A 22,365-nucleotide genomic window follows, 5' to 3' on the forward strand; every position below is an offset into this window, starting at 1 on the left:
AAGATTTTGAGTAATGAAGAGGTCATTGCACTAAATCAAGGTTCATGACTACATTTCTAAGGGAAAATATGCATCTTTGATGGAACAAAATGGACTTTATTACCATGATCGAGTTAATTAAATTCTACAAACTTACATCAACATAGGTGAATCCTTCTTTCTATAGGTATCTTAAAAGGTAACCTGAACAATCTTCTTGCATATAGATACACTAGGAGTACAAGGGAGGAAAGTGAGCTAGAAAGAAAATCATGAGGTACATAAGTTCCTCCCTTTTTTTGATGGAGGTCCTCCATTAAATCATTTTAGCTACCCGATATAGGAGCACAAGACTTATGACACAACCTCTTTAACTAAGAGCCAAGGAATAAGGGGTACCCATCCCGCCAAAGACTTGAGTCTTTCTTCTTCTTCAATTATATTCATTATTTAATTTTGAATCCTATTATAGGTGTGGGATGGTCTGCTTGCCAACCATCATATATCTATAATTTTATCTAACAAAATCTTATCAAGAGCTATCATTATAGTCCATTGGAAGGACATTGGAATCCACCCCTCAATTACTACCAAAGTTAGGAATTTATGGAGGGTAATGAACATTCATTAAACTTCACCTATATACCTAATTTTTTGAGTTTAAAAGGTGCTTTACATTGATTTGTTGATGACTTTGTATGTTTTGGATTTTACAGCATAGAGACCTAGAAGCTCTTCATAAAGGCAGCCTCACAACATAAGTGAAGCTTCATGCATGCAAGATGTATATTTTGATAATTTTTGGTCGCTACAATTCTCCATTTGACTAGATATATAACTTATAGGAAAAAGAGTAAACCATAAATAATAGTAGGCTCAATGTTTCTCATATAAGAGCTTTATCAATTTTTGCTAGTTTTATATAGAGAACTTGAAGGTCCTAGCTAGAAATTTATATTTTTTTTTCTCTAATTAGTCTTATTTTAGAAAATGTATATCAGTGCAAGCATGTTTTATGTTAGTGTTTCTGTAAATAAGCATTTACTATTTACATTTTACTTAAGTTTACTTTGGATAATGCATATTCATATTAGTTTTCATGTAGACACCTAGGAGTTTGCATATTCATATGAGTTGTTATGTAGACAACATAGTAGTTTGCACTCTAATTGAGCACATGTTGTCTACTACATCTCTTTATAAGATACACCTTTACATTCTTATCCTCTCATTGTTGCACATATATTCATGAACAATGGAGGATAATCCACTCTTGGTGGACATGTGCTTAATTGTTTCTTATCTCTTTGCATGACTCCTAGTCATCTTGATTTCCTTTATATACAAGGCACTTCTATGAAGTATTCATCCAATCATCTGATATCCATTTTCATTTGATTATATCTTGTCTCTCTTGTGCTATCTCTTGAGCTTCTAGATCTTGGCATTTCATTCTTGCCTGAGGAAAATTCTTACATAGTATCATAGCTATACCAAATTCTTATATGGTATTAGAGCTATACCAAATTCTTATATGGTATCAAAGCCATAGAAGTTTCATTACATAGCCATTGGAGAGATTTTTTTACAGGTCAAAGATTGGAGCTTGCTAAGCAAATTAGATGTTGGTATCACATCTAGAAGGTCAAAAAACCCCTAAATTGATTTTAGTTTCATCACAGTTGGACATATGAGGTGAAATCTAGAGTCATTTGATTTTTGGAGGTGTGATAGAGGTGATGTAGAAAAATAATTACAGAGGTGATTTTAAACCAATGATATCTCTCTCATACGGACTCCTTTTTTCGAGCAATTTTTTTTTTTCTGGGGTAGAATTTCATGATCTACACATTGTTGTAGGTTTTTTGTAATCTTTGTTCTTGAAATTTTTTGAAAATCACAAATCCTAGTTTTTTGCAACTTCAAAGGCTTCATTCAAGCTCATATGGACACATATTCGGGTGCTATTTTTTTTTGAAAGTGCATGATTTTCGGTCTACTTTCAAGATTTGGTATCAGTTTGGAGTAATTCTAAGTAGACATAGTACTTTCATAATTTGGTCATTTTTGGCCTATTTTGGCACTTGTAATTAGATCCTTGAGAGATCTTGTGTGTTATATTGTTTAGTCTGATATAGTTTCATATGTGCTATTGTAAAATCAGAAGTCCACTTTGGTTCATTTTGAAAAGTGGAAATTTTATATGCACTAAGTATAAAGTGCCAATATCATCTATTTTGGGGGGGGGTGTGTCTTGAGTGTTTGCACTTCTCTTTCTCTTGTGTTATTTTATTTTGCATCATAGGTTCTCCTAGGCTTCCACTTTTAACCCCACATAATTATGCTACATGGAAAATTAGAGCACGGAGTAAAATGATGGACAAAGGTTTAATTGATTATATTGATAGAACTATGGTTGCACCATCTAATCCTGATAAACTAAGTGAATGGAATCATAACAATAAGGTTACTATTGGTACTTTGAGGAAGTATGTACATGAAGATCTTATCTTCCATATTGATAATTGTAAAATAGTAAAGGAAGAATGGGATAAGTTTGCTAGCTTGTATGCAAAAGTAGACAAAGCTAGGGGATTTGAACTTGATGAAAATCTCATGTCATTAGATCCAAAGGGGTTTGACACAATCCAAGACTATATCACCAAGGCACATGAGCTAAGGTCAATGGTTAGGGATTGTGGAATTACCATAGAGGATGAAAAATTGATCTATAATTTGATGAGAAAACTTCCTCCAGAGTATGCATCATTTATTTCAAGCTTTGAAAGTAATAAGTTGACCTTAGGTTCTTCATACACCAGGCCATCATTTGATTTCTTCATAGATATGTTGATGGTAGAACAATCAAATTTGATGAGCATGGGGATTCTCAAGTCTTCAAAGTCCAAAGGATTGGTGGCTAGTAAAGGGAATCAAGGAAAACGGTCTAACAAGAAGCAAAAATCATGGCAAAAAAATTCACAACAAGAGAAAGAACACTCAACCTCCTCACCATTAGACAACACCAACAATATGGGAAAGTCATCCACCAAGAATTTTCTTACTTGTGCATATTGCAAGAAGAATGAACATGAAGAACATCATTATTATAAGAAGGAGATAGATGAACTCAAGAATCATCTTAAGAAGAATAAAATTGATTTACCTTCAAGAATGACCACTTCATTCTCTTCTTCACATTTAGATTTTGATAAAGTAAAGGATCACATGGGCAAAGTTCAAGCCTTAGTAGCTACTTCAAGTCAAGATTCGGGGAGATGGCTTCTAGTTTTAGGGTCTTCTCATCATATGGTATCTTCATAGTCTATGTTTTCATCATTTGATCCTTGTCATACTCCACCTATTTTGATGGGAAATCATACTTACATGAATGTGATTAGCAAAGGAACTATTGATAAGGGTGAGTAATACTTCAAAAATTTGTTGTGTGTACCTCACCTAAGTCATAATCTTCTTTCCATCTATCAGCTCACTCATAGAGATTGAAGAAGGATTGTGCAATTCACACCTAATTCAATTTTTATCAGAGACTTGGAGACTACATAGATCATTTCTACAGGAGTGGTTGATCATGCATCTTGGCTATCTTATTTCTTAAACTTTGTCATGATGATGATAATGATTCTTCAACAAATTTTGATCACACTTCTAGTGTTAATTCATACTTTGAGGATAACTTTGGCTACTTGAACTTGGGTATTCTCACATGTGATTAGGTTCTTGAGCCATCCATTGTTTATCCTCCTACTGATATTCCATCTACTATTGTTCCTAATGATACTTATATTCACATAGCCATGGATTTAGGTAATTTAGTGTAGTAGGTTATTCATTGTCTTCCAAACTTAGTTCGATGGGATGACTACTTGATAGACAATTTTAGTTTGTTTGTGGAGTCTTACACTATAGATTTGGGAGACACTATTGATGATATTCATCTTCTCTTTGGTGAAGATGATCCTTCTTCATTTTTTGTGAGGTAGCATGATGACCCTCATCTACATTCTCTACTTGATTAGTCTTTTGAGGTTGACATGATGGTAGATCCTCTGATACAATAGTTGGAGGAGGTCACTTTATTTTTAGAGGAGATATTTGAGTCTTTGATACATATTCTACATTCATCCTCAATTGAGCCTAATTTATCTTTTTTGGAAAAGTGACATAGTACACATGATTTGGAGGAGGCACCTTTCAGTATTGACATGGGGACATTTGAGCAGGTTTTAGAGATTTCATATATTTTGAGGTTTCTTCTTGTAGGTGGGAGACACTTCATTGATACACCTTTGGTTTTGTTTCTTCCTAAGGGGAAGAATGTTGTTCTACACTCATGGAGGAGTTTCTACATTGAGCTTGGATCATCTACCATAGGTGTACATTCTACATTGAGGGAGGATTACTTGGTCTATCTTCCTCTTCTTCTCTCTTATGGGGGATTCTTTTCCTCACATGAGGTCTTCATCTCTCTCATTTTATTTTATTGTACTTACCTCTCTTTTTTGAGGGGGATTTTTCCCATGTGGTTTTCCCTCTTTCTCCACTTTATGAGAGATTACATTGTATCTATCTTTTACACATGCATATTATACATGGGTACCTAACATGGCCTAGTAGTTAAAACCCACCTTGCATTATTATATAGCTTTTGTGAACTTAAGTACATTTTCCTAAGTTGAATTTAAGGAGGGGTGTCCATGTAAATAAGTATTTACTATTTACACTTTACTTAAGTTTACTTAGGATAATGCATATTCATATTAGTTTTCATGTAGACACCTAGGAGTTTGCATATTCATATGAGTTGTTATGTAGACAACATAGTAGTTTGTACTCCAATTGAGCACATGTTGTCTACTACATCTCTTTATGAGATACACCATTACATTCTTATCCTCTTATTGTTGCATGTATATTCATGCACAATGGAGGATAATCCACTCTTGGTGGACATTTTCTTAGTTGTTCCTTATCTCTTTGCATGACTCCTAGTCATCTTGATTGCCTTTATATGCAAGTCACTTCTATAATGTATTCATCCAATCATCTAATATCCATTCTCATTTGATTATATCTTGTCTCTCTTGTGCTATCTCTTGATCTTCTAGATCTTGGCATTTCATTCTTTCCTCGGGCAAATTCTTACATGGTATCAGAGCTATACCAAATTCTTACAGTTAGCAACAATGAATTTAGAAATATATAATGGAAGAGTTGTCACATTGATAGAGAAATGAAAATATGTTCATAAGTGTATGTGTTCTTGAATGTATAATAATATTTATGAAAAGTTGAAGGATATTCTCAATCTATAGAACAATACTTGAATGTGGTTGCCTATTTGATATAGGTAATTAGCTCTCTTTCACACAATTAGCTATTTGCACTCCTTACTTTTTGACCACATTACCAACTTTGATATTTTATCCATCCTTTCCAATCCATCTAGGCCATCAAAAATCAAGAAAGGTCCCAACATTACCAACATGCAATGTGGAAATGTTCCTCTTATTGTTCCTTGATCCACATTTCCTTATTTAGGGCATCAAACTTAACTTTGAGACCATAATCTCTTGTGTTGGTGCAGGATCATCTTAGGGTAAAATACAAAAACCCAACTAAGTTTTGACTTGAAGACTTATGATGGGTCAAAATTGTAATAAAGGTTAGTTGAGAATCCTGGAGTATGCCAGTGAGATATATTGTGGCTAGTGAGTCAAGTTTGGCCAAGCAATGTATGATGTGACCAAAATGTTGCCAAGTAGACCAAATTGGGCTAGGTATGTGAAATGTGTGTCTAAGTGTTAGGAGGGCTTTTTTTAGGCTAGATGGGCTTAAAAAAGGGTATTAGGACATGTTTATGTACCCTTGGATTGCAAGGAAGCATTTATATGTTCAAAGTTACCTAATATTACAAAAGTTGTGATATGAATATCAGGATTTAACTATGTGATTTTGAGTCAAACTCGATGACCCATGTTTCACGAGTAGTGATTCAACATGAATCCATCTCTCATGAGAATAAATGGAACACTTAGCACTCATTGGATCTACGTGATGCTCATAGGGGTGAAGCACTGGGACTTCCCAGGAGGTCACCCATCCTAGTACTACTCCAGCCTGAGCGCACTTAACTACAGAGTTTCCTCCATAGTTAAACCCAAAGCTTGCAACCCCATTTGCAAAACCTTCACCAAGTGTTGTGCCTTATGAACCATTCATTAGAAAATTCAAAATTGGGCTAAGTAGTTACCGACATTTGGAAATCATTTGGAATAGACGGAATACATATTTAAGCCCTCCAAACTCATTTTTGGAGGGTTGAATGCTTTGTACTGAAGATTTTAAATTAAAAAGGCTTGAACAATTGAGTAATTTCATGCACACTCTTGCTAAAAACTGAGCATCTTAACATTTGTGGATTGAAATTGAAGATCTTTCATTGTAATTAGGTTTTATATAATGCTCTTTATTTATTTTTTTGGAGTTGGATCTTGATAAGTTTTCTTTACTCAATATAATTCCTAAGGTCTCAATACAGTCACTAGATTGGTTTAGGACACTAAGGAAAGAGTGCCTATTTCTCTTATCTCCATTGTTGGTTCATAATGGCCTTTGGAGGTTTTGTAGAGGGGTTAATGTATTGTAATTTGGTTTAAGTAGTAAATTTTAAGACTTTTCTCTAGACAAGTTGAATGGTAACCCAACTAGGAGTAGTCATATAACAGAGAAGCAAAACCTGCAAAGGGTGATTGAATGAGCCAAACCAATGGTTCAAGGATGCATGTGAGAGTCCTACTAAGGTGTGGATGAAGTGGGATCAAATATTGAGTTCATATTGGTGTTGTGGAATCCATTGAGCTATGGTTGTTTAAGAAACCCTCATAAAAGCTTATAAACCCTCATTTTTCTACATTAGGTATGTATGAACACTTTGGGTATATAAAACTTGTAAAATCTTTTGGGGTTTCTAGATTGGTATCTGGAAAGCACAATAGTTTGGTGGGTTGTTTTTAAGTTTGTGGATTTGATCCCTAATACTAGGATTGGATGGCTAATATAGGCCTAAAAGGCTACAAGGCCTAATTGCGAGAACTATGAGATCAATAAGGAAGATAGGAGTTTTGCTAAAATTTTACACTTTGTCTAGTGACCTAATGATGTTTTTTGACCTCTTCACTTCTACAAGTCTCCCTAGTTGATTTGGGGTTTATGCTTAGTTGATGGCCTTAATGAAAAATAGAGAAGTAAAGAAGGCAAAGTCTACTTGATAGGACAACCTAGTAGGTGAGAGTGTGAAGTTGAATTGGAAGACCCCAAGTTAAATTTATATTTTATTGCATGTAGATTTATTAAAGAAAAACTAATGTTGCTACAAAATCGATAAAAATCACTATAGATGAAAATTGAATGCTTCACTTAGGACAAATAAATCTTGATCTGAAAAAAAAACCACTTTGGACTTTTTTGTAGATGAAAGAGACTTCTTTTTAACTAAAAAAATACTTATAAATGCCTCTCAACATTAACATTATATTCAAAAGATTCTACAAAATTCTAAATTTTTTGAGCCATATTACATTACTAGGCTTCTACCTAGACTGAGAAATGAAATGGACAATGAATTTATTTTAAAAGAATAACATAATAGTAGGAATAGTAGAGAAAAAGAGTAACAGAATGACCATCATAATCTTCATTCTTGGTTTGCCTTGCACATAAGCTCATATGACAATATGCATAGTGTTATCACTTTTATGAAGTTTTTAAATTTGTTTGATGAATCTTATATTTGATATTGATTGATCATTTACTTGATTGATTAAACAATAACTTAAAATTGATATTTTAATAGTGGGTGGGATCTAAAAGTGTAGATTACTATTAAAGGATCCATGGCATTACATACAAAAATTGAGCATTAACTTGTAGTTGATATTTTGGTAGTAGGTGGATTGGATACTATAGATAACTCATTGAGTATAGCTAAATTGTATGACTAAACATTCATTAATTAGTTGATATTTTAGTAGCAGGTGGGAATGGAAAATCTAAATCACTTGGTATTAAGTGACTTATCGTGTTCCATATAGAGTAATAAAGAAAGAATACACCCACTCAGTAAAACATAAAACTAGATGAAAATGGAATCTATAACTAGATGTAAATTTTTTAGAGAAATTATAATTTTTTTTCCATCACCTACAATCCCATTAAGAAATGATTGTATGAATTAAAAACACTACAACAATGTTGCATAGTGCTATACTTACTTGAAATCTTAAGTCTAGTGGTATTTTAATAGTTAATTGCATAAGTAATCTATCTACTATTTAATTTTTCAATTCGTTAGTGTAGCAAAATAAAATAATATCAAATAAACCAGTAAAGATAGAGAAGGGATATAGGAAACATCAAAAGGAGAAATGTATCATTAAGAAGAGTGAACAATACCTTTCCAGGATTTTATCTGCCATCATTTGACCAAGGTTTTCGATGGAATTTTGATGAACCATGAGATTTTGAGCTAGAAATCCCCACCTTTTCATTACCCCCTGTTCCAAATAAGTTTGGCATTAATCTCCTAATCAACCATCTCTTTTGGCCATGGAGAATTGTAATTGCACTAGTATTATCAATCAATCATTTATCTTTTAGTATGAAACAAAGGATCAAGGAAAACAAGGTTGTCGTTTGATTTAGAAATGAATTTAAAGCTTTTCTAATTTTAAAAAAGAGAAATAATTTCTAGGTCCTTGGACAAGGAAGAAAACTCATAAAGATATTTGTAAACTACTTGAACGAGGCTTCAATACTAAAAATATGGATCTTCATTTAAACAAAAAATCCTAATTAGAGATCAAGTGTCTAATTGAGAAGGAAAGGCACAAGTCATGAGACAACTCTTGAATGGACATGCCTCCACTTTTTGGAGACATGTTTGCTTATGAGATGTGTCACTTCCAGGTATTCAAGCCCCTAAACAAGACATCAAAATCAATAAATACTCTACTCTTGTAGATCGAGTACCATTAAAGAAAATCCAGATTTATGAATGCATCATCAATATTTATCAATAATGATTTGACATCAACTTCATATTTATCAAATTCAATATTTTGATTATAATCTGCAAAAAAGCACAGTGATTGCAAGAATGATATTTTAAAAATAGAAAAGACATAGATCAAATCTTAAAGAAATTTAATCATATTTAACAAGGTATCAGAGTCGTGCTAAGAAAGATCCAATTAGATTTTAGATTTTAGATTACTCAAAACTCAACTATTATTTCTCTTGAAATTGAAATCACAAATATGATCAGTGCGGAGTCTTTTTAGGATTCAATCTCTATATATATTCAATCTTACATAGATAAGTCAAAAATTATCAATATTATTTCTTGATTCATTGTAGAATAAAACTTGTTTGCATTCTGATTATTAGTCCATTGAGGTTGGGAATTATAGGGAAATCTAATAGCAATGTTCGAGTTAAGAATGGAGCAGCATTGAGGACTAATGCTATGCCTATAATGGTGGTATGAAATATGGTGAACAATAGTTGTTTGTGTCATCTCAAAGGGGTCATTTCTACTGCAAAGTTGAAGACTTCATACATTGGGTCTTGAGAACTTAACTATAAGCTTAGGATCGAACATATATTGTAATCCTTAAGAGTATCTAAAGAGTAGTGATGATGGAAACCTTAAGCTAGAACAAAAGGTTAAAGTATCATTCTTTTTGTCTGGAATACACAAATGCATTGACCATTATATTTTTTGATTGTATATCTGATTCAAAGGGTTGTGGGAATGCTCAAAACACTATTGGGTTGATTGTGCCAAAATAAAAAATAGTGTTGCAAGATGTGAATGACTATGGGAAGATCCAACATCATTGTTAGAACATGTCTCAACTATTCTAGGGAAAGGTAGTACATTAAACCCTTGCTACAGACCATCACAAATTGTAAGGCAAGTTGTGGCAATAACAAGAATGTGGGGTGGCTATCAAAGAAGTTTGGTGATTTTTTAATCAATCACTTCCCAATGTGACTAGTCATTAGATTATAACTCCTAGAGCTTTGAATAGATATAAAGAAACTGACACCTTCAAGGAAGGGGTAGCCTATACAAATATCTTGTATCTAGTATTTGGCTACCATTGATTCTAGGAATATGCAAGAAGCATAGTTGTTATGTCAAAAAGTTGATGTTGTAGTTAGAGTTTCCGGAGACTACTTGTGGCATTCTATGAACATCCTTTAGCAATTGAGAAGACATGTTAGATTTATATAATGGATGTATTAAAAACACTATCTATTGGTTCATCCTCTTGCCAAGATTTATTTTGTATTTGTGCTAGTTTCTTATCTTTGCCTTGGATTATACGTATGGTGTATCAGGATTCATTTTTAATAGTCTGACTCTTAAGATAAAATTAATTATTACAGTCTAATTTTAATCCTAGAAATTAGAATTATTTTAACATTAAGACATGTGCAAATGAAATGTACTCCATTGTATAAGGATAGAAAATTGTATGCTACTTTTAGTATCTACTAAAGAAGGAAATCAAATCCCTTGTAATATAAATTCTTGTTATAAACAAAAAATTAGAGTATGACATGTATTGAAATTATCCTATGTTGTCATTCTATGTTCTTGTTCATGCAAAATTGAGCTTATGAAAACAACAGTTAACTCACAATGAAATCTCTTCAAGTAATTGCATTAAACTACAACTACGATGGGATGGAGTTCCTACTAGTCAATGGCAGACCTCTTGAGAGTGCTCAATAAGTATATCAACTAGTTGGTACACCTCTAATAGATATGAAACAGCTATGGAAGTTCTTAGGAAATAATTGCAGATCCATGCTATAATTTGGAAAGATTAAGGAGTCATGAAATCCAAAGAATTCAAAGAAAATATTTAAAACCTCTATAAAGAGGAAAATATAAAGGAATGCTTTATGATTACAAGAAAATGTCAGAAACTACATTAAGGTAGTGAGAAATGCATATGTGAAGCAATGATATGCTTTCTATTACCGAACACAAGTCAAAGGCAAAAATCTAATAGCAATGACAAGGTTTCTAAATGATTTAGTAGAACTATTCAAAATCAAAAGTGCCTTCAAGAGAACCAAAGAAGAAGGCAAAGGAAAAATACTCACCAGTACCACTTTTCCCAGGGAAAGATCAACAATTAATATACTCCACTCCAATTACCACCCCTCCGACATTTCACAACTGCAAAGCATGAAGATACAGGTAGAAGCATAGTTTATTTTATATTTTATATTTAAACTAATCCTAAATATGATAAGAGGACAACCATTATCTTTTTCTATACTCAAGGACTCTAGCAACGAGAAATGACAAGTGGGAGAGAATTGCTAGATCAAAATTTATTTAATCTCAAAGTCTAGTTAAATCTCAAAGTCCAGAGTCACCAGAAGTAAGATTTTGAATTTTTATCAATTCTCTTATCTAATGACACTTTTTATGTTGTAGAATTTTGAAAAATAAGACTTTCTAGGAAGGAAACCCCAAAAGGGATCTTCTATCGAATGTGATTCCCCCAAGTGAAATTAGAGTGAGCTTTGAGGATATTGGAGCTCTTGGTCAAGTAAAAGAAACACTTAAGGACTTGATAATGATTCCCTTACTAAGGCCTAACCTATTTTCTAAAGAAATTTTAAAGGTTAGATTTTATTCTTATCAAATTCCCAGTTGCAAAAGTAGAGAACATACAATAATCTCTAAAATCCTTGTTAGTATCCCCAATTTTTATTTTATTCAATTTTGAGCAATAGTCCAATCTATTAGACAGTAAAATAAGTTAGCTTCCATTCTTAAAAAAATTTGACAATGATGATGGCTTGCTCTAATACTACATTTTATTTTGATATAAAACATAATGGAAACCATTAACCATCATGTTTCACTATAAACTTGCAAGGGTTTTCTACTCTTTGGTCCTCCAAGAACTAGAAAGACAATGCTTGCAAAAGTAGTTGCAACCAAATGTGGGGCAAATTTTCTAAATATTACAATGTCAACCAACACATGTGAAAAATTGATCAATAATTGTTTGTTCAAATATATATCCAATTCTTTTATAGTGTTTGGTGAAATATGTGTCTTGTTGTGGTTGTAGTGACATGGTGAAGTCGGAAAGTCTATCAAAGCTATATTTATAGTGGCAAGAAAAATTGCTCTATGTGTTATATTTATAGATGAGGTAAGCATTGTAATCAGTAACATTGTAGTGATTTTTTTCTTATAATTTCTAGATTTGTTTTTTCATATTAAAAATTTGTGTTTGTAATTTACTAATTTGTGTTTAACAGATTGATAGTATGTTGGGTATGAGAAATATAGAACATGAGACCATGTGTAAAATCAAAATTGAGTTTTTGCTAAATTGGGATGGATTGAAAATAAAAGAGACGGAGAGGGAATTAGTTCTTGCTGACATTAATAGACCATTTGATCTTGATGAAGTTTTCATTCGAAGGATGTCATGAAGGTGTCTAGTTTTACTTTACGATAATGATCTCAACAAGTTCCACTAAGTGACTTCTGACTGAGATATAACTTAATGTTGTTGATTTTCTTTCACTCAATAGTCCAATGAAGAAACCTAATTTTTCATTGTTAATGATTTCTATGCTTGATTGACCTTGCAGAGTAATGATAATCCTGCCAGATGTCCAAAACAAGGCAAAAATATTAAAGAAAATACTAGAAAATGAGAAATTGGCTCTAGATGTGGATTTTGAAGCAATTGCATCTATAATAGATGGGTATTCTAGATGTGATCTCAAGGTAGTTCCATTCAACTTTGTTTTTTCTTGACAAAAATAATTTAAGATGAACAAAAGTTTTTAAAACTTTCTTATACATCTATTTTTTTTCATTTGTAGAACTTGTGTATCATAGCTACACACATCCTTGTACATGAGTTTCTAGCAAATGAAAAGGTATTTTTCTTTCTACGTGGTCTTTAATATAATGCATATTCCAAATTTATTCATTCTTGAGGAGTTGATTTGCATAGAAACTCAGATGAATTGGAAGAGTATTAGAGTTTTATTGAAATTGTTGAAGTATAAACTATTGAGTTTATACTTCTTATCTGATAACTAATATATCAATTTTATTGAAATCATTTCCAACAGAAAATAGAACCATTAAGTAAAAAAAAAATCACATGCATCAAGTGAGAGTATTTCTCTTTGTCCTCTAAATAAGGATGACATAGTACAAGCCCATGGATAGGTGAATTTGTGAAAAATATCATTATTGTTTGTCATATGAGATTATCTTTCTAATGTGTAGATTGTCATTTCAGACTTTATACTAGCTATCTAAACTTCTTGTAGGTATTTGCTAGTTTTCCTATGAATGGAATAGATATGGCCAAGCTAGTTAATTGGAATGAGAAATATAGAATAGGATCAAGGGAAAAGAATGCACTCACTTATTTTACGCAAGCTATGTATACAATATTTTTTTGACCCAATACAACAAACTAATTCTTCCACTACCAGAATCATCAAAGTAATATGTATATACATTTCAAATGTCAATAGTTTGTTTGATTGAAAAGTTTTGGAAAAAACTTCAATCCAGAACAAGATGCAATTTTCAATGTTACTTTAAGATAGAATGGGTTGTTTTCCATATCAAAGGATTCGATTATTTTCTTAAAATGAGATTTCTTTTTCTACTATTTTTTGCATGTTCAAAAAAATCTTATTTACTGAAATGATTAGAGAGTGGATTATGTAAACATGACACACATTTTTAAAAATAACCATAAGGCATAAATTGAAATAATTGATATTTATGTTTGGCCTTTCAAAGGTTTATATAAAGTTATAACTAGAGTTTGCAATAGGTTTAGAAGTAGGCAAAATTATCACAACAATGGTTTTAATAATTCTAGAAAAGAATGTCAAAGCACTTCAACTGGAATACAATCTACTCAATGACCAACCAAGAGAAAACTAAGCCTCAAATTGAAGACTAAAAAGTAAAATCTGACATACACAATAAAATAAAATGGATCAAATCTATCCTAAAAATATTTTGGAACTCTAGATTATTTATTTTGTTAGAACATCACTTTTTAGCTACAAAAACTCAGAATGTTTTTGTTTCCAAATCCACTCAATTACTAAGCAAGAATAAACCTAACCCTTTTCAAGCATGTCATGAAGTAGTTAGCCTCAATTTGGAGGATTAAAATCTGACCTATCAGATCAAACCTTCTAGAACTATGTATTCTTTACTTTCTAGAATATATTTTTTCAGCCAAAAATCCTCATAATGATTTTGTTTACAAAAATAAAGATGATTTCTTCTATAGATACTTATAAATATGGATAAATTGATGAAACACCAAAAGAAGTGTGTTCTAATAGAAACATCCCGCCTATAGATTTATCATACCTAAGAAGCATTCTAGAGGGTTTGGTAATGGACCATTTGAATATGTAGAGCTCATCAAGTTAGGAATTTGGGGATCAAAGTCCAGTGGTGTTTACTTTCAACAGCCTACAAGGAAACTGAGCAAGTGAAATAAGTCACTCTTCAACCATAATGAGGAGTCTATCAAAAATTCCTTTTTATAATTGAACCTCTCAATCTCACACTTTACTCCCGTTCCATAAATATTTTCACCTTTGTAGAAATCTCTTCCACTTCTACAATCCCCTTTTCATCCTCTCTACTCCTCCCCCTCATGCCAAACTTCCATTCATCTACAATGAGCTTGGAATTTAAAAATTGGTCCATCGCAAGAGAAAACCCCAACATCATAACCTATGCTTTCTTAAACCAACCCCCAATCAAACCCTACTCTTTACACATATCCAAAAATGCAGCTGACAACATTTCCCAAATATCAAAAGCCTCATTATCTAGCCAAAGCACCCATAGAAAATAGTACATGCTTTGCATAAGACCCATTGTTATTTCCCTGACCTGACCTCTTGTCACCTGCCCAAATTTTTTGAACAAAATGTAGATGACCAACCCTAACAAATTTGAATCTAGTCATTGACTACACTTTGAAGCTATCTTTAGATGGGTGACCATAAAGGGCATGTTCAATGGGCCCACACTCTGCACTAAGATTTTGTGCATCATTGCCTCGAGTGCTTTGTAATCTATGGCATAGAAAGAATTCACAACCACCAAATCTACTTCTCTCACATTTATAAAACATTATACAATCTTGTTAGTCATAAGGGAGTGAGATAAAAGAAATCTTGAGAGATTCATTAGCTTTAATGAAGGCACACCAGGAATATAATCTATGCATCCTTGTAGAAATAAGCCATGCTCAAATGCCAAATACCTAATGAAATAATAACAAGCATGATTTTATTTTTTGATATTATGAATTTGATTTGGTCAAAATTTTGACGAAATCAATAAAAAAATTTTTTTTAAAAAGCATAGGCCAATATGGCCTTTGGTCAAAAATTTAGGTCAAAAAATAAGGATAACTGTACTTGTGATGGTTAGTAACAATAGGTTAGATAGGCCAACGATGTTGTGAGAGACCATCTTAACATGATATCACTAGGGCTATGAAAGTTTGCAAGTGCGCCACATGGGATGATCTAAGAAAAGGCACATAAAAAAAAAATTAGTGAAGATGGCACTCGTTGGTTCATGTGGGCCCCTCATTTGGTAACCCTATGTATTCACACCATTATGACATGACTAATTTAAAGGTGGAGAAAGAATGATCAACGAAATAAATGATTATGATGCTCCTTCATGGTTTCAAGTTCTTAGTGTTGATATTGAGTGGTGACATAGAAACTAACCATGTTTTTTGTATCACATGGTTATGAACATGGTCTGAGCTGATAGTGGAGAGGTAGTGAAAAGGTTATATACTAAAAAACCTTTTTTACACCGAGTCTCATAGCTTAGAGGCATGGGGTTAACAAAGGTCGCAAACTAGAGAAAGGGACAATCTAATAGTTATTCATCACTTTATCGAGTGTTCTAAAAAAAATAGAGAATAATAGGGTGATGCTATGATCAAATGTAGGAAATGGTTAGTGCTAGATATCTATTGTAATGAATTCCATTTTTATAACTGTTGTGACCTACTAATAAATGGATAATAAGATTCTCTTTGTTTATGGATAATAAGATTCTCTTTGTTTCATGGATCTATAACTTAAGTAGAGAACATGAGTGGAGAGGTGGAGATAAAGCCTACATGAAACATCATGGCAAGCAAGATATGTTGTTATGAAGTACTCATGATGTTGCAAAAGGTTGGGGGTTTTGAGTCTTCACATCATCATGACTTAAGATTTTAAACTATTGATAATTGTTGAAAAGTGGAGATGGGTAAGAAAAGTAGTTGCTACTACATCACTACTCTTAAAGTGAACCTATACATTATGAAAAGAGTAATTTCTTGGGTGCAAGTTGAATGATGAATGGTAGTACAAATTTCATAAAGTGTAAATATAAGTTTTTTTCTTGAAGTTTGAAAGATTTCATACATGTCACCTTAAATTTCATTAATGCCACTTTTAACTCACAAAAGTCATTAAAGGGTTGATGTAAAATATATTTTTTATCAAAAGTCTCAAATAAGTTAATATTGTAGAAAATAAAATTATGCAGAAAGCTTGATAAATCATTTGAATTGTAGAGAATGACATGAGAAGAAGTAAAACTGATTGCTCAAGTAGAAGTAAAGGAGGTCCCTGCCAATGTTATGAAAGAAAGGGAAAAATTCCCCTGTCTATTCATAGATGAATGGGTGTATTTCTAGGCCAGCTCTCCAAATGCATAGTCTATAAATTCTCATGTTTTGAAAGATCCATACAAGTTTTAAAGAAATGCAATTGTGCCCGAAACAAATGGCAATGAGCTACTCTAGTTCTTTTATAATAGTAGGTTATGTAAACCTCCAATTTCAAATCCTTGGAATAAAAATTTGGTTAAGCTAATTGTGCTAGAGGTTTTTGTTGATGTAGAACTACTAAAAGCTTTAATCAAAGAATACAACCGAGTTAGCCATGCATTTCACAAAAACATTAGAAGTATACTATGCACATTGGATAGAGAAACATTCATAGAGGTTTTTGATTTAAGAGGACCCATGACTTGTACTATTGATTTGGAAAAAATGGAAGAAACTTTCAAGGCACATTAGAGTTTTCTCACTAGGAAAGTTATGAGAAAACATATCCCTATGGCTTTAAAGGAGAAGGGTAAAATTCCAAAGAAGGTAGGAGACTTCATGCCCCTTGACTATTTTAGTAGATATCTCTAGTATATTTTCTTTGGTCTAAACAAAATACTAGAACCATGAATGCTCTTGGTGCTTTGTACATAATGGAATTGGATATATAGGACCATCATACAAATTTTGGATATAATTATGTCACTCACATAATAAATGTTATCCACAATGAAATTGTTGTTGCACATTAGGTAGAAGTGAAGAATTTCAAGTTTTGTCAATTTTCATTATTGATGCATATGATCCTGTACAAGAATGTGGGGTAAATCAACCAAGTTTAATTGAAGAAATAGATGAAATGGGAGAAAATTTACTCGTGTAACATTGGGAAAAGGTATAGAAAATATTTTACCCTTATGAAAATTCTCTTTCTTTTCAAAATGATTTTTTTGTATCATATTTTGAATATTCTACGTGATGTAACTGAGAGGGTCCCAATAGGTATTAGAGAATTGCTCAAACCATCTAGGTGTTATGATGAGGATAGAAAATTAGGATATGATTGGGGAAGAATTTTTTGTTTGAAGATTGTACTATAATGAGTGTTTATGGATGCCCACAACCACCCCATCTTCTGCCTAAGTATGTCCCTAAAAGATTAGGAATTATAGAATTTTTCTAGCAATTAATTTTAATGAATAGGTAGTAATTAGGGCCCACTATCCAAAAGGGGGCTTTTGTTTGTAGAAATATCGAAGTAGGAGATTTTAATATAGGCAAGGATGTAGTTGAGGAAATAGATGCATACATTAGACAATTTAAGTTGCCAATTATGCTACAAGGATGTATGATCCTAATGATATTGTCAGGGGAGCCTTGAGATAGGTGAGAGGATATAGTTGGCCCCAAAGAAAACAAATATGGGAAGAGGATGTCATTACTAATTGTTTGGAAACAAATGTATGCAAAGATAGATTTTTGAAATGGAGAAAGATAATGGCAACTATAGAAGAAATGAAAAGGATTGACCCTTCTTTCGAGGGTTTTTTATCATGAAGAAAGATATTTTTATAGGTTTGATAAATGCCTTCAGAATTTTCAAAAGATATTGTCCCAAATTCTTGTAGAAGTGAGAGGTAAGTTGGAGCCTAAATCTCTTGAGTCGGACATTGTGCTAGAGATCGATGAGAAAGAAGACCATCCTGAAATCTCAGTCTGGGCCCAAGGAGGCAAGACAAAACATGAATTGATTGAGATACCACACAAGGTTAGGGAAAAGGATCTCTAAATCATGCCAAAAAAGAGAAAATAATTCAATGATTAAAGGCAAAGATTTTTTATGAGGCAGGCCACTGAAAGTGAGAAGATTCCTAACAAGATTGAGTGTGAGCCCAAAATGATGGATGACATAATCATACAAGCTTGAGAATTATAATGTGATGATAATTTTATAAATACTAAGGAATTCAAAAAAAATCTTTTTAAATTAAAGAAAAATAAATTGTCTCTACAATTATGGCTAGGAGATTCAAATGAAAAGGTGGCTGAGTTAGTGAGGAAATTACAAGAGTATAATACTAATAGTGAAACGCTCACTGTGGAAGAAGCCAAAGACTTAGTATATGGAGGTGAAATGATATTATTTCTTGGTTGGGAAATGAGTTCCTCTTTCATGCTTAACTAGATTAGGAGACATGAGAGATCTATATCTTTTGAGGATTTCAACATAACTAGAGAGTTTAAAATATCTAGTTACAACATTGATACCCAAACAATGGAAAAATGAAGTATTTCTCTTGAATATAACATGCCAACTATAATGGAAATTAAATATTTGCAACAAGGGAATGTAATTTTCTAGAATGTTTGTTCCACTTCTAGAGATCAGATCTACAATATAATGAGTTCAGTGTCACTTGTGGGAAAAAGTAAAATAGATTTACCTGAAAATTAATTATATTAGGCCTATGAAAAATATAAATACCACAAAATTGTATGACGAGGAGATGAAAAATACATGTTTATTGGAACAAAGAAATGCTAATTTGAAAAATGAAGTAAAAACATTGACGGCTACAACCATATCCATTATAGAGGTCAATGATAAATAAACACAAACAAAAGGAGATGAGTCAGACGTGGATGGTGTTGCAAATTAGCAAGTATACATGGATGTGAACAAACAAAAAACATATAAGAAATTGGAAATAAGAGTAATGGGGAATATGCTTGCCCACGAGATAGGTCTCCTAAAGAAAATCTCACATAATGTTCATAGTAGTTACATCTCACTACAAGGTGTAAAATACCAATGTTCTACGGCATTATCTTTTCTTTCCCCTTTGTTCACTAAATGGGGTCCATGCATGTAATTTTTTGATAAATGTGTTCAAATATTAACATAGAAGAAAAATTTTCCAAAGGAAATTATTATTCCAACTAGAAAACTAATTAATAAGGTTAAGGAGTTGGACAATTTTTCCTTGGGGAAGATGCAACTTGTTGGTCTGATTTTTTATAGTACAAAGAAAATTTTGAAGAAATCAGTGGCAAATCATTTGTGAGCATTATGTTTTTCAATTTAGGGTTTTTTTGTTGTATTTCTTAAATTTCTTAGATTTCCCTAGTTCATGTCGTGATCTTTGTGTTGTTAAAATTTTATCAGTTTCTCAAGGTTGGTCATCAGAGTAATCAGTTGAAAAACCCTAAATGCTTTATTAAATTTTACCTTAGTCTTAAAAACCCTCAAAAATAATATTTCAAAAAAATTTCTCTTAAGGCATATTACTTTTACCCCAAGGAAGGGCTTGCGCAAGCATGAATTAAGTATAATTTTGTCTAAACCTTATGCGGTCGTGCTTTGCCTACAAATTGCTTGATCATTCTATTAAGAAATAAATTTGATCATACAAAGTTTCTATAATCGTTGATCTTGTTTAGATCAATGGGTATCGCATTCCCACAATTTTGAGATGCAAGGTTTTTAAATAATGCGGGCATGCGACTTGGTGACACATAGTCCTTTCCCTTTTTAAGTTTCAGTGAACCATAAAGTTTGTGATGAGTCATAAGTTGTTACAAACTTTTGGAGGATTTTTAGTACTTTTCATGCATGTTCTAGATTTCCTGCAATGTCATTGGTTGAGTTACTAACAGACATATGCCTTTATCACCAAGAAGCGACAACCATTGATTTCATTTAAATCAAGGGCTAGCGCTTTCTCACAAGAAGGAAATGCTTGTGAATTAAGTAATGTGGGGAAGCATCAATGGGACAAGTGGCACAATCCAACAACATGCACCCATCATTCCCAAGGGTGATGTTGAGATGCCTTCCATGGCAAGTGTCAAATGAGTTGGAATGGATGGAAATATTTTATTCATCACTTCAGCCAACGTGGTATTTAAGACACCTGATTCTATAACCATTGATCTATCAAAGATCAAAGGCCAATGCATGCCCACATTTTGAAGCTAAAAAAGAGATAAATAATGTGGGCAAGCATTTTTTTGACACATACCAAGGTGGGGTCAAAAATCTCTAAATGTATGTTGCAGTGTGCCACACTGTAAAATGATCACCGATATGTACTGCTAGATGTGCTACTAAAGAAGTTTGTCTGCCAAATGGAAGTGAAGCCTTATCAGCCATAGATCTTTCAAAGATCAAGGGTCAGTGCAATCTTGCATTATGAAGCTTCTTCTTCAATAAGAAATGCAGGTATGCACCTTTTCGATGCATGTCACAGTGGGGCCAAATTATGGAAGAATGCTGAGTCATGCCATGTGGTCTACCACTTGTGTTTAGCTGGAAGTACTTATGCTAGAGGAGTGGAAACCTCATAAACTAATGCAGTAGTCAGGTGGGTCAGAACATGATGGTTGAGAAGAGTGATTTCATTGGTCCAAGTGGATGATGCAATCATAAACTACAAAAAATTTTCAAACTATTTGTCTTTTGAAGATCGACTGCTGGCGCAAGCCCACAATTTGAAGATGCTCATCAAATAAGGAAAGTGGGAATGCACCAGCTTGACATGTGGAAAGAATGACATCAAGCACCTGCTCGCTCAAAAGAAGATATGGGACCTGTTGGCATGGAAGTTTTTAGGAGGTACAAACTCATATAAAGGCTTCCTATTGGTCAGTATAGCTAACTAGACTTTGTTCAAATGTAAATCGATTTGATCATTGATATTGCCTTGATCAATGAGTGGTGCTTCCCCACAATTCTAAGGTGCAAGAAATTTAAGAAATGCAAGTAAGCAGTATTATGACATGTGGCCTTATTTTTAAAGCTATAAATCTTGTTTCCTTTTAAATCAAAGTAGTGCGATCAGGTGAAAATCTACGTATAGGATTCAAATTTGGTTGCAATTTGGAGGTAATAGTTACTGAGAGTAAATATGTCAGATTTCATTTGTGTGATTTCAATGTATGAAAAGAACTCACAATCTCACCATTAATGAATCACCAAAGCACAAAAATAACATCAGGGCATACAAAAATTTTAGAGCCAAGGTTAAAAAAAATTATCTAGCAATCCAGTAAATTATAGAAGAAATCACATAGTATAGAAGTGCAAATTTTAGCAGGTAAGTACTTTGTGACTCTTTAAAAATTCAAGTATCTGCTGTTATAAAATTTCTAGGGTTTTATTCAAAATACCTCCCTGAAAAGAGTTCATTCAACAGATAAATTATCTAAAATGTTTTTATGACAAAGAAAATTGGGTAAGAGATGCCCAGGCTTCCATGGGGGGTTTGGAGTTGCTTAAGAAATGGTTTTTAGAACAAAAACTAGACACTCCTATGATCAGTTTATGGGAGTTCGACATTGGTAACTTAACAGTCCCCACAATTTTCTTTGATAGTGATTTGGCCAAGAAATATGGTCCAATTACGAGGTGGGTAAAGAACCATGCTGGAGTGAATCTTTTTAGGATTTTCCCTAAATTAATTAGTGAGGTTCTCAACCTCAATCCTAACCATGTTGTGCATGAAATGATTGACATGGATTATCTTCAAGCAAGTTATGATGCACAAAGGATTTACCTAAGAAAAGGGCCAGTACAAGAGCATGCTACTAAAATTGGCACTTTGCCTGTGATTATAGCTAGTACCCG

Source organism: Cupressus sempervirens, chromosome 1 (assembly GCF_028749045.1).
Source record: "Cupressus sempervirens isolate cs-2001-9-10 chromosome 1, ASM2874904v1, whole genome shotgun sequence".
NCBI lineage: Eukaryota > Viridiplantae > Streptophyta > Pinopsida > Cupressales > Cupressaceae > Cupressus > Cupressus sempervirens.